Below are 10874 nucleotides of genomic sequence, written 5' to 3'. Positions count from 1 at the left end.
ACCTAATCAGTTACCTTGGATTATTCTACAAGGCCAATATCTTTTTTGTTTTCTGTTTCTCCATAGTCACATAGTTACATTGGGCTTCCCTTGTGGCTCAGCTGGTAAAGAATCTGCCTGTGATGCAGGAGACCTGGTTTCAATTCGTAGGTTGGTAAGATTCCCTGGAGAAGGGAAAGGTTACCCACTCTAGTATTCTGGCCTGGAGAATTCCATGGATTGTACAGTCCATGGGGTTGCAAAGAGTTGGACACAATTGAGCAACTTTCACTTTCATAGTTACATAGGCCCATACTCCCTAATCATACATCATGTAGCTTTTTTAGTGTTCTATTCTAATAACCCCCCCTTTTTTTTTTCAATTCTTCCCTTAGCAGAGGCCACTGGGGAAAAAATTTTTAAAATAAAATATCTGCATATACACAAATGATGCAATTTGTGTTTCACATTCCTCATGAAGATAATAAACACAGCTTTTCCGTGATTAAACTTCAGTCTCTCTTCCTTACAGCTCAAGAGTCTAGAATAGTTCCTGGCACATAGTAAATAAAGGCTTCTCTAACCTGGAGTCCCAGGAAAGCAGAGACTGAGATAAAGGGATTTTTGTTTGCTAGTAACTATTATTGTTTCTTTATTTGGCCACATGGCTTGTGGAAATCTTAGTTCCCTAACTAGGAATCAAACCTGTGCCCTCAGCAATGAAAGCTCAGAGTCCTAACCACTCTGGACTGCCAGGGAATTCTGGAGACAAAGGCTTGTAAATGTAACTACTTTACTGGTGAAAGAAATCCCAGAAGCGCAAAAGTGAGGGAAAGGGGTTCAGAGGGCAAATGTTGGCCTGATTGTTGAAGACCATCCTTCTCTAAGTGTAGAAACTGTATCTCAAAATAATCTTCTGAGAGAGGAAGAAAGAAGACTTCATCTCTGGATCCCATCGTCCACTGGTCTCTCTTATGTTTCTGAGCTGTGCATGTATGAGACATCCCAGAGGCCCCACCTCATGGACAGCAGAAAAGCTGTGGGCAGGTGGTGCCCGGCTAGTTGCACCCAGAGGAAGTTGGAAGGAGCTCACGCAGAAGAACAGGAGTCCAACACCATACTCAGTAAATGCTTGCCAAAAGGATAGAATTTTATTACAGTAGTAATAGAGTCATAGATTGAAGAGGAGTAAAAAGTCCTCAGCAGTTCGATATCACAATCATCTATAGTTTAATGAAAAAAAGACACAGGTTCTGCTTGTTTTTTTTTTTTCAAGCTTTTATCTGTTTATTCAAACATGGCGTGTCTTTAGGAGTTTAAAAAACAGGCTGGAGACACCATTATCCTTTGAATAACGCAGAGAGCCACTGACAAGGGAATTGACGCCACTGTAGGTTTGTAACACTGGTGTATTAAGAGTAAGCCCCTATCCATATTCCGGTAAACACGGGGAACCAAAGTATCAGAGGTAGCACAGGAGGGATCACCCAGAACAGACAAACCATTTGTTCTGTCTTCCTCGCATATGCAATCAACGCACACTTAAGCAAAACTGAATTCCTCATTAAGCAAACATTTTTGCATAAGCTGCCTTCTCTTTATCTTTCTGTGTATCTTTTGCTTGACTTGCAGCAATTCTGCCTGGATAGCTTTATCTTCTGGTGCTATCTCCTGAGCTTTCTTAAAATCAGCCAATGCTTGAACATATTCTTTTAATCCTTGCCATCATTGGGCTCTACGGTACAGTGCTTTGGTATTTGATGGGTCTATTTCAAGGGCCTCCAAACAGCTATCGACTGCACCCTGCCAATCGGACATCTCCAGTTTGTAAGCTCAAAGCGACAGGCTGCAGCTTCGCTCCATTTGCATCCTCAGCGGCAGCCCTAGAGCCTTCCACATACCTTAAAACTTTTTGTATTTTTTTAATGGCCGTCTTTCAGTTCTGGGATTTGAAAAATGTATTTCCAATGTTTTTTAAGTCTTCTGATATTAATACAATTTTATCTATGTCTTTTAAATCCACATCCATGTCCTCGGGGAAATCTGGGTGACTGTCACAAGATCCATCCCTTGGGAATATTTCCCAATCATCACCTTCTTTCAGTTCTCTGCATTCTGCAATAACACACAATTTGGCAGGTTTTTCACCTTTCACCTCCACATTTTCCAGAATCTTTGCCACACCCATTCCTTTAATCCCTTGGCCAAATACCACGTGCTTCCCATCCAAGTGCGGAGTCAGAACCGTGGTGATGAAGGACTGGGAGCCGTTGATGTTGCTGCCCGCGTTGGCCATGCTCAGCAATCCCTCCTTGTCATGCTTATAATGGAAATTTTCACCTTCAAGTTTTTCACCACAAATGCTTTCTCCACCTGTCCCATTCTGATTTGAGAAGTCTCCACCCTGAATCATCAATTTCTTAATAATTCGATGTAAAGGACATCCTTTGAAACGGAGAGGTTTCCCAGTGGTGGGTCCAATGTTTTTTTCTCCTGTATACAATGCACGAAAATTTTCTGCAGTTTTGGTATAATATCTGCAAACAATTCTAAGACAATTCAACCAACTTGCTCCCCTCCGATGTCCATGTTGAAGAAGACTTGGGGGTTACTGGGGTTGGAGGGCTTAGCCTGGGGGACTATGTCTGCAACATTGTGGCCTTAAGACTTGTGTACGACCACCTCGTAACACCACGTGGTCACTGGATAGCTCGAACCCCAAAGTCGCAAGGTCCACCCACAGGCTCTGTTTTAAAACAATTTGTTTCATGGAAGAATTTTAATATTGGCTGATTTTTGAAGCAGTTTTCCAACTATCAGCTCAAAGTAGAGCTGATTAACTGGGGACCTGCAGCAATGTGACAAAAAACTCACAGATGATGCACCTGCCCCTCAATTGGATTAAAGAAAAATTGTTCCTAAAAGCATGGAGCAAATCACACATTTCCACGAGTATCATCAGCAACAAGTACCTGCTAAGTTAACTTAAGTGATTCTTCAAATTTGCCAGTGTCACCTGCAAGACTTCACATGGACTCATCCTTCCCCATCCCATCACCCCTTTGTGACTATGACTCATCCTTCAAAGCTAAACTGGGAAATCAGTTACCAAAAAGCCTTCGCATCCCCCCTCTCCCCTTCGCTTTCCCTTCCTTCTCCCCTGTCTCCTTTCCTTTCATTCTTCATCCCTCTCATTACTTTATCTTGGTTGCTTTCACATTACTCAATTTCACCACTATCACTACATCTCTCATACTCTTATAAGAGTGACTCTTTCCCCGGCTAGATTGTCAGCTCTTCCAGGGCTGGAATTCGGCACTTATCTCCTTAGGAACTGACACACAGCAAGCATCCAACAAATTTCAGCTTAATGAAAAAATAAATCAGTTTCCATTTGAATAATAGGGAAAATTGCAAAGGTTTTTTTTTTTTTATTTTTTTATTAGTTGGAGGCTAATTACTTCACAACATTTCAGTGGGTTTTGTCATACATTGATATGAATCAGCCATAGATTTACAAGAGACAGTAGCTGATGGTTATAGTGGGGTGAATCAAGGAAATCTTGGAGGAGCTAGATGCAAGAGGAAGATGAGACTCATGGACTTAGAAGAGACATGCTGTTTCAGCGGAGGCTGTGACCATAGGCGGAAACGTGTTTAATTTACTGTAAAGCAGTGGATTCTCCAGCTTGGTGAGGGCAGGGAGCTCTAGAGCAGGTCACGGGGAATCAAATCAGAGAGGAAAGTGGGGGTCAGGTTGCAGGGGGCACCAAATGGCAGGCTTAGCAGCCTTACCTTTGTCCTCTATTTTAAGTTCTCAAAATATTTTGAGCAGTAGGCAACACAGCCAAGTGGAGTTTAAAAACAGCTAGTAAACGTGCGGAAGAGCAATTGGAAGGAAGAAACCAACAACACTTAAGAAGCAAAAAGTGACTTTCCTTGACAAGCTCTGAGCCAAAGATGAGAGACAGAGTTTGGCTTTGGGAAAAACAATCTGGGAGGGCTTTAAAGATTATTTCCAAAGTCAGTGCCTTCCTGTTCCAAGCTTAGAGTTGACATTCTCCACAACGTGACCTGAACTCTACAGTCTAGTCTCCTCAACCCCTGCTAAGTGACGCACTCACTGTCTCCACACACAACCTCTGTGGCCTCATCTCTGGGAAGACCTTGAGACCTGAGCTACTCTCCCTTCTACCCATTTCTTCCTGTCAAAAATCTGACCTGCCCTTTAATCCTTTCTTTATTTTTATTTTTTAAACTTTTTATTTCATATGGGAGTATAGCTTATTAACAATGTTGTGAGTTTCAGGTGGACAGCAAATGACTCAGCCATACATATACATATATCCATTCTCAACCTTCTCTTTAAATGCTCTCTCATCCATGATAGGAGGTGAATGTAAGGAGTCCAAGTGTTACATCCCAAGTAACACATGTTACTTCCCTCAAGTCTTCTGGAGACAAGCTTTCCCTACTTCAGGTGTCTGGTCATATGTGTAGGGGTCAGATCTAACCATATCTCTCTTGAGTTTTACACAGAGGAAGGATAAAATGTTATGTAAACAAAAACCTGGATTTTAGTCTGTTCTATAGACCTGAGGCCATTCACAATTTTGTTCCTCACAGGCAAAATAAAGGGGTTGAATGATGTCTTTACTGAGGTGACTCACAGTTTCACACTCCATGTGACAAACAGTGAGACTTTTGTGTAGTAGTTGGGGGAGAAACACAGGGAACTAAAGGCATGGCGCCTAGAGTGATAAGCACTTGTTGATTGATGGACTAACTCGAGACCCACTCCAGTCACTTACGTGTCTCTATTGCCTCTGTTTGGAGTTGGCTGGTGCAGGGCCAAGGGATCAGAGCTGACTGTTGTAACGCCAGTGATTGCAGTAGTTTCCCCTTGGTTATATCGAGATATAATTGACAGACAATTGGGTGTGTTCGTCTATCAGTAGTGTCTGACTCTTTGCGACCCCATGAACTGTAGCCCACCAGGCTTTTCAGTCCATGGAATTCTCCAGGCAAGAATACTGGAGTGGATTGCCATTCTCTTCTCTAGAGGGACTTCCCAACCCAGGTATCAAACCCTTGTCTCCTGCATCTCAGGCAGATTCTTGACCATTTCAGCTACAGGGAAGTCCTTAAGGTTCAAGATGTATTGATGCTTTTAACTGAGGTGTTGGAGAAGACTCTTGAGAGTCCTTTGGACTTCAAGGAGATCCAACCAGTCAATCCTAAAGGAAATCAGTCCTGAATATTCATTGGAAAGACTGATGCTGAAGCTGAAACTCCAATACTTTGGCCACCTGTTGCGAAGAACTGACTCATTGGAAAAGACGCTGATGCTGAGAAAGATTGCAGGCAGGAGGAGAAGGGGACAACAGAGGATGAGACGGTTGGATGGCATCACCGACTCAATGGACATAAGTTTGAGCAAGCTCCGGGAGATGGTGAAGGACAGGGAGACCTGGTGTGCTGCAGTCCATGGGGTCACAAAGAGTCAGACATGACTGACTGACTAAATTCAACTGAAGATGTAAGTGACAAGTTAATGTGCATATAACTTGCAAAATGATTACCTCAATAAAGTTATTTACCACATCCATCATGTCACATGGATTGTATATGTGTGTGTGCATGTGTATGTGTGTGTGTGGTAAAAACACTTAAGATCTACTCTCCTAGCAACTTTCAAGGATACAATACAATGTTGTTGACTGGAGTCACCACCCTATACTGCAGTCCTTAAAGCAGTGCTTCTCAAACTTAAACACACATATGCATCACCTGGGGAGGACAGTTTGTCCTTCATGTCCCTGGGTTCAGCATCTTCGGATTCTACCAATCATGAGGATGCAGAACTCACTCATTAGAGGCCAACTGTATACAGCACACTTTTATATAAGGGACTTGAGCATCCAAGGATTTTGGTATCTGCAGAGGTCTTGGAATCAATCCTATGGATGCTGGGAAACAACTGTAGCAGGGCTTACAGAGTCTAGATTTGTGATTTTCAAAGTAGGGCTCACAGTCAGACATGAGTAGGGAGGGCCACAGTGGGCTGAGGAATAACTCTATGGGGCAAATAAAGTATAATTCCATAGACTTGAATTTTCATATTCTAATAAACGCTGCTTATTGGTGGAGGTTCCTACTGGGAGATTTGGTTGTCATGCAGGGTGATTGTAATCATGTGAAGTGTATTCATTCACTCAACATCTACTGTTGCCAGGCGTTGGTCTAGGCCCTGGGAGTACATCTGAACAAAACAAACAACTGGAAAGTCCCTGCTTTCCTGAAACTCATATTTAATAAGCAAAATGTTGTAAACAGAACAAGATACACACATAGTTGGAATTTCTACACTTAAACACACTTTTTAAAAAATCATATATCAATGTTTTCTTCAGCTGCTTGCTGTTTGCAATGCTATTCTTTTAATTGTAAATTGATATTAGCTTAGATTAATTATCAATTTAATTGTGGCCTGTTGTGTGAATCCAAGGGAGGGAGGTTGCACATATGTTTACACCGGTGGTATTTGAGGCCTATACATTTCTATTAGCTGGACTCTCAGTCATGCAGGCATTTGAGACTCAATTATGAATCATCCACATTCCAGCTATCAGCTTAGTGTAATTAGAACAGATTAACTGGTGACCAGCAGCAGTGTGATGAAAAGTCACAGATGATGGACTGGTCCCTCAATTGGATTAAAGAAAAATTAAAAACTTGGAGAAAATCACATGTTTCCATGAACATCATCAGCAACAATCCTAAAGCAGATTTAGCTAATCTCTTATCACCAAGTCCTTTTTCCTCAGAAGGAAGAAATCGATAGGGTAAGGGGACCAGAATTCTGCAAGTTCACTGAATCCTTATCAGAGAGAATCACGTGGAGGTTGCAATTCACGAGAATGCCTACTGTAATCAAAGATTTCTACCACCTGGAGTTTTACAATTATTATTATATACAAGAGTCATGAGTTTTCTGTTAGGTTGATGATTTCATTAACCATGTGCTTCCTTAGTTTCTGCTTCTCTGGTCTCTCTCTTGCCACCAGGGGAGCACTCACAGACACAGGCAGCTTGATTTCCTTCTCGCAGACAAGAGCAGGGTTTCTTTCCAAGTTTGGGCATTTTAAGATGTTGGATGCTCACCCTACTTGGGCTGAGCTCAAACAGAAAAGTGAGGGATGCTGTCCTGGTAGTAGTTAGGATGTCAGACTGACAAGTGTCACTTGGCTTTTTTCACTTTGAAATACCTGATCTTTTTCAACTATTCTGCAATAAGTATGTACTATTTTCATTTATTTTAAAGTATTTTTAAATAAAATAAATGATTTGTTGAGGATGTTTGACTTAGTATGGTCACTGTGTTAGGAAAAGAAGTGAGGTGAAATTTTAAAAAACTGTTTGCTTCCTTTTGGCTAAAAGAGGAGAAACTAAATTATCTTTTTTATTACAGAAAATTGATTAAGCGCCCATTACCCTAGGAAACATGTATAACTGGGCCTTTTACTTTATGTGACTCAGAAAAGGTCTCCTCTCTTTTCAGAGCTCTGGGAAGTGTCATTTTAATTTTTATACTTCTGGAAGGGAAAGCCCAACTCCAAATCCCTTTCCTAAAATTCCCAGGTATTTTCTAGGTCGCAGGGTGGACCAGAGTGGCTTAGACCAAAGTTGGCTGGTGGGAAAGGACAGCACCGACCCCAAGGGGGCTTTCCCTGCAGTACAGGACGACGGCCACTGGTGGGCGCGCATGAGGGAGCAGTGGCTGCAAGCCCCCACTGGCCACACTGCTAGTGTCTCCTTGTTACAAAGGCAGAACTCACCCGCCGTGAATTGAATCACCCCACATTTCTAGACCAATCCACAGGGAGAGGAGAATGCAAAAGGAAGTATAGCCAAATACTCCTCAGAAGGTGTATGAGCTACAGTCTGCTAAAATTTAACCATTAATAGGGAAAAGATAGCCATATTAGTACCCTACGCTGGTGAAATGAGTTTATTTATTTATTTATTTATTTTAGTTTATTTATTCTTATTTTTACCAGGCAAGATGAGGAGGCAATATGGCTTCAACCAAGTTCCACAGGCAGATTAGGAGCCTGGATGTTTGTTGAGAAGATTCTCAATAAAGTTCTAGAGGCAAGTTTTAGTTGTGTGTCCTCTGCACTGAAAATCAAACCTGCAAGTTTGAAGGACCAGTTTCCTGGGAGAAAAACTCAGGAGACCCATGGGCGGTGCAGGAAGTGATGACAAAGGAACATGACAAATGAGCAAACGTCCAAATGTGTCCCAGTGTCAGGGACTCTTTGAGCTGAGGGACTTGTTTGGAGGTAGGAGGGGAGCTGCAGCTCTTGTTTGTTTGAAAGCCTTTACTCCGGACAGAAGTGGCCTTAGTTCTTTCAAAACTACTGGGAAGTTTCCACTTGCCCTGAAAGCCTTCCCAGACTAGGTGCTGCAGCGTCTGACAGGACCTCAGAGTCTTTCATCCTCTGAAACATGCTTTCCCAGGTGCCATTTAGAGCACTGGAATGAAAAACCCATCAACAAATAAGTAAGCAAGAGTGAGAAGGAGGTTTGCTGGGGACAAAGAAGCCAAGTTATTCCTCACCTCCAATTTGCTTAAGGGTGCTGGATTAGTTTCTGAGGCTACCATGGGTAGCTGAAAACAGCAAAATGTGTTTGCTCACAAATCTTATGAAACAGTGCTTCATAGAGTTAAAAAAAAAAAACCTGAAACCGTGCCCCATAGTGTTAATAGAAATTAGTGACTAACAGAGACCCTTAGGTTTCTGAAAGTCTGTTTCCACCCAGTTTTGAACCAGGGACCTCTGGCATGTGAGGCGAACGTGATAACCACTACACTACAGAAACAAGGCTCATATGGTTTGTCTTTACAGAACAGCAGATAAGGGAACAGTTTATTTTAAAAAACCTTCTGCCTGTAACACAACAAAACTGGTTGAAACTAAATAGAACCAACAGGGCTGACCTGCATCTGCACCGTATAGACTTGCTTTCCAGTAGGTGACCTTTTGATGTCAAAGCCCCAGATTTCTCCACATTTTACACTAACTTCCCCTGGATTTGCATGTGTCCCAGGAAGAGGCATGTAGGTCAGTTGCGCCTGTGCCGGAAAATGGTTATGTCACCTTTTCCCCTCTGCAGTCACTTTCCTTTCCACCTCTGACCATCCTATACTCCTCACCCATCAATGTCCCAAGTCCCCCATCTTCACGAAGGTGGGTCTGAGATTGCTCTCCTATCTCCTCAGTTGGCTGCCTCATGAATAAACTCTCTGCTGCAAACATTGACATCTTGGTGTTTGGCTTGCTATCTGTTGGGCCAAGGAAACTGGTTTGGTAACACTGGAGGCTAGAAGTTCAAAGCCAAGGTGTGAACAGGACTGTGCTTTCAAAATTTTAGGGAAGAATCCTTCCTTGCCTCTTCCTTGCCTCCGGGGGTCATCAGCAGCCCTTGGTCCTCCTTGGCCTGGAGATGCCCCACTCCGATCTCTAGCCCTGTTTTACACAGTATTCTTCCCTGTCAGCATTTCAGATCTTTCTCCTTATAAGGACACTAATCATTGGAGTAGGGCCCTTCCTAATCTAACATGACCTAATTTTAACTAATTACATCTGCAAGACCGTACTTCTGGAGGGTGGACTTCTGAAACAAGATCTGAAGTCCTAGGTGGACATCAACTGGGGGGAACACTAGTCAACCTAGTCAACTAGGCAACCTAGTGGGGCCTCGCTGGTGGCTCAGGCGGTAAAAGAATCTGCCTGCAATGCAGGAGACCCAGGTTCCATCCCTGGGTTGGGAAGATCCCGTGAAGAAGAGAATGGCTACCCACTCCAGTTTTCTTGCTTGGAGAATTCCATGGACAGAGGAGCCTCATGGGTTATAGTCCACAGGATCACAAAGAGTCAAACACAACTGTGTGCCTAACACTAGTCAACCTAGTATAGGAGCTTCACCTCCTTTGACTCGATTTGCTTCTCCTGATGTTCTTAATATGAAGAAGTATCAAGGTAAAAAGAGGACTTCTCTCTTTTAATTGAAAGAAAACAATGTTTAATAATCTATTGCTACAAATATATGATTTAAATTTAGAATTCATAACAAATTATATTTCTGTTTCCAACCTCAAAACTAGACATTTCCTTGTCTATTAACTAGACATGGAAAGATATGAATATTATATAAAAAACTTAACTTTTTTACTCTGCCCTCTACATATAAAAGAGGATTTCATATGACTTGGATTAGCACACAGCTGACAGGAGATTTTTTAATTTATTTTAAAAATAAACTTTTTCACTAGATGGGGTCATTCAAGGATAAAGATTACCCCTCATGAGGTTGAAATCCACTAATATATCTTGTATGATTTCCAAACCAGCTGTTGACAACATTCTTAATATAGGAAGGAATATAATTACAAACAGCTCTTCTTCAAATCTGCCTTTATATGTTCCTTTCAGCAAGTTCTCTCTAGAATATCATGATTTACATCCATCTCCCATCCCCAACCACAGTCTCCTCCTTGTTGACAATGGTCTCTGGGACTCTGGGAAACTGAAAGGAGAAAATCCACACAAAATTATTGCTGACCTCTTTCTGTGGCATTCTTTAGAAAGAGCCTTCCTAAGCATCTAAATCTGTATAAAGAATGAATCCAGAGGAAATAACAAATACTAGTTAATACATTAATGGTAGAAAGTATTATCTCCTCAAAGTGTAGAGATAAGGCAATCCACATACAACTATTGCCTTTGTATCAGACATATAAGCTGAAACACAAGGGTCATAAGCTATGAAACTATCTAGTCAGTGATGAGAGAAAAATAAAGGTGTGCTTCCAAAAAATAGGCAGTGAA

The 10874-nt window shown here is 41.9% G+C and overlaps 1 pseudogene; it reads right to left on the bottom strand.

Moving 5' to 3' along the window:
• Positions 1-1869: 1869 nt before the first annotated feature.
• LOC122422717 lies at positions 1870-9308 on the bottom strand (annotated as a pseudogene).
• Positions 9309-10874: the final 1566 nt, after the last annotated feature.

This window comes from Cervus canadensis, chromosome 20 (genome assembly GCF_019320065.1).
Source record: "Cervus canadensis isolate Bull #8, Minnesota chromosome 20, ASM1932006v1, whole genome shotgun sequence".
Taxonomy (NCBI): Eukaryota; Metazoa; Chordata; class Mammalia; order Artiodactyla; family Cervidae; genus Cervus; species Cervus canadensis.
Note: the sequence above shows the minus strand (reverse complement) of the source record. Positions and strands in the feature narration are given on the sequence as shown.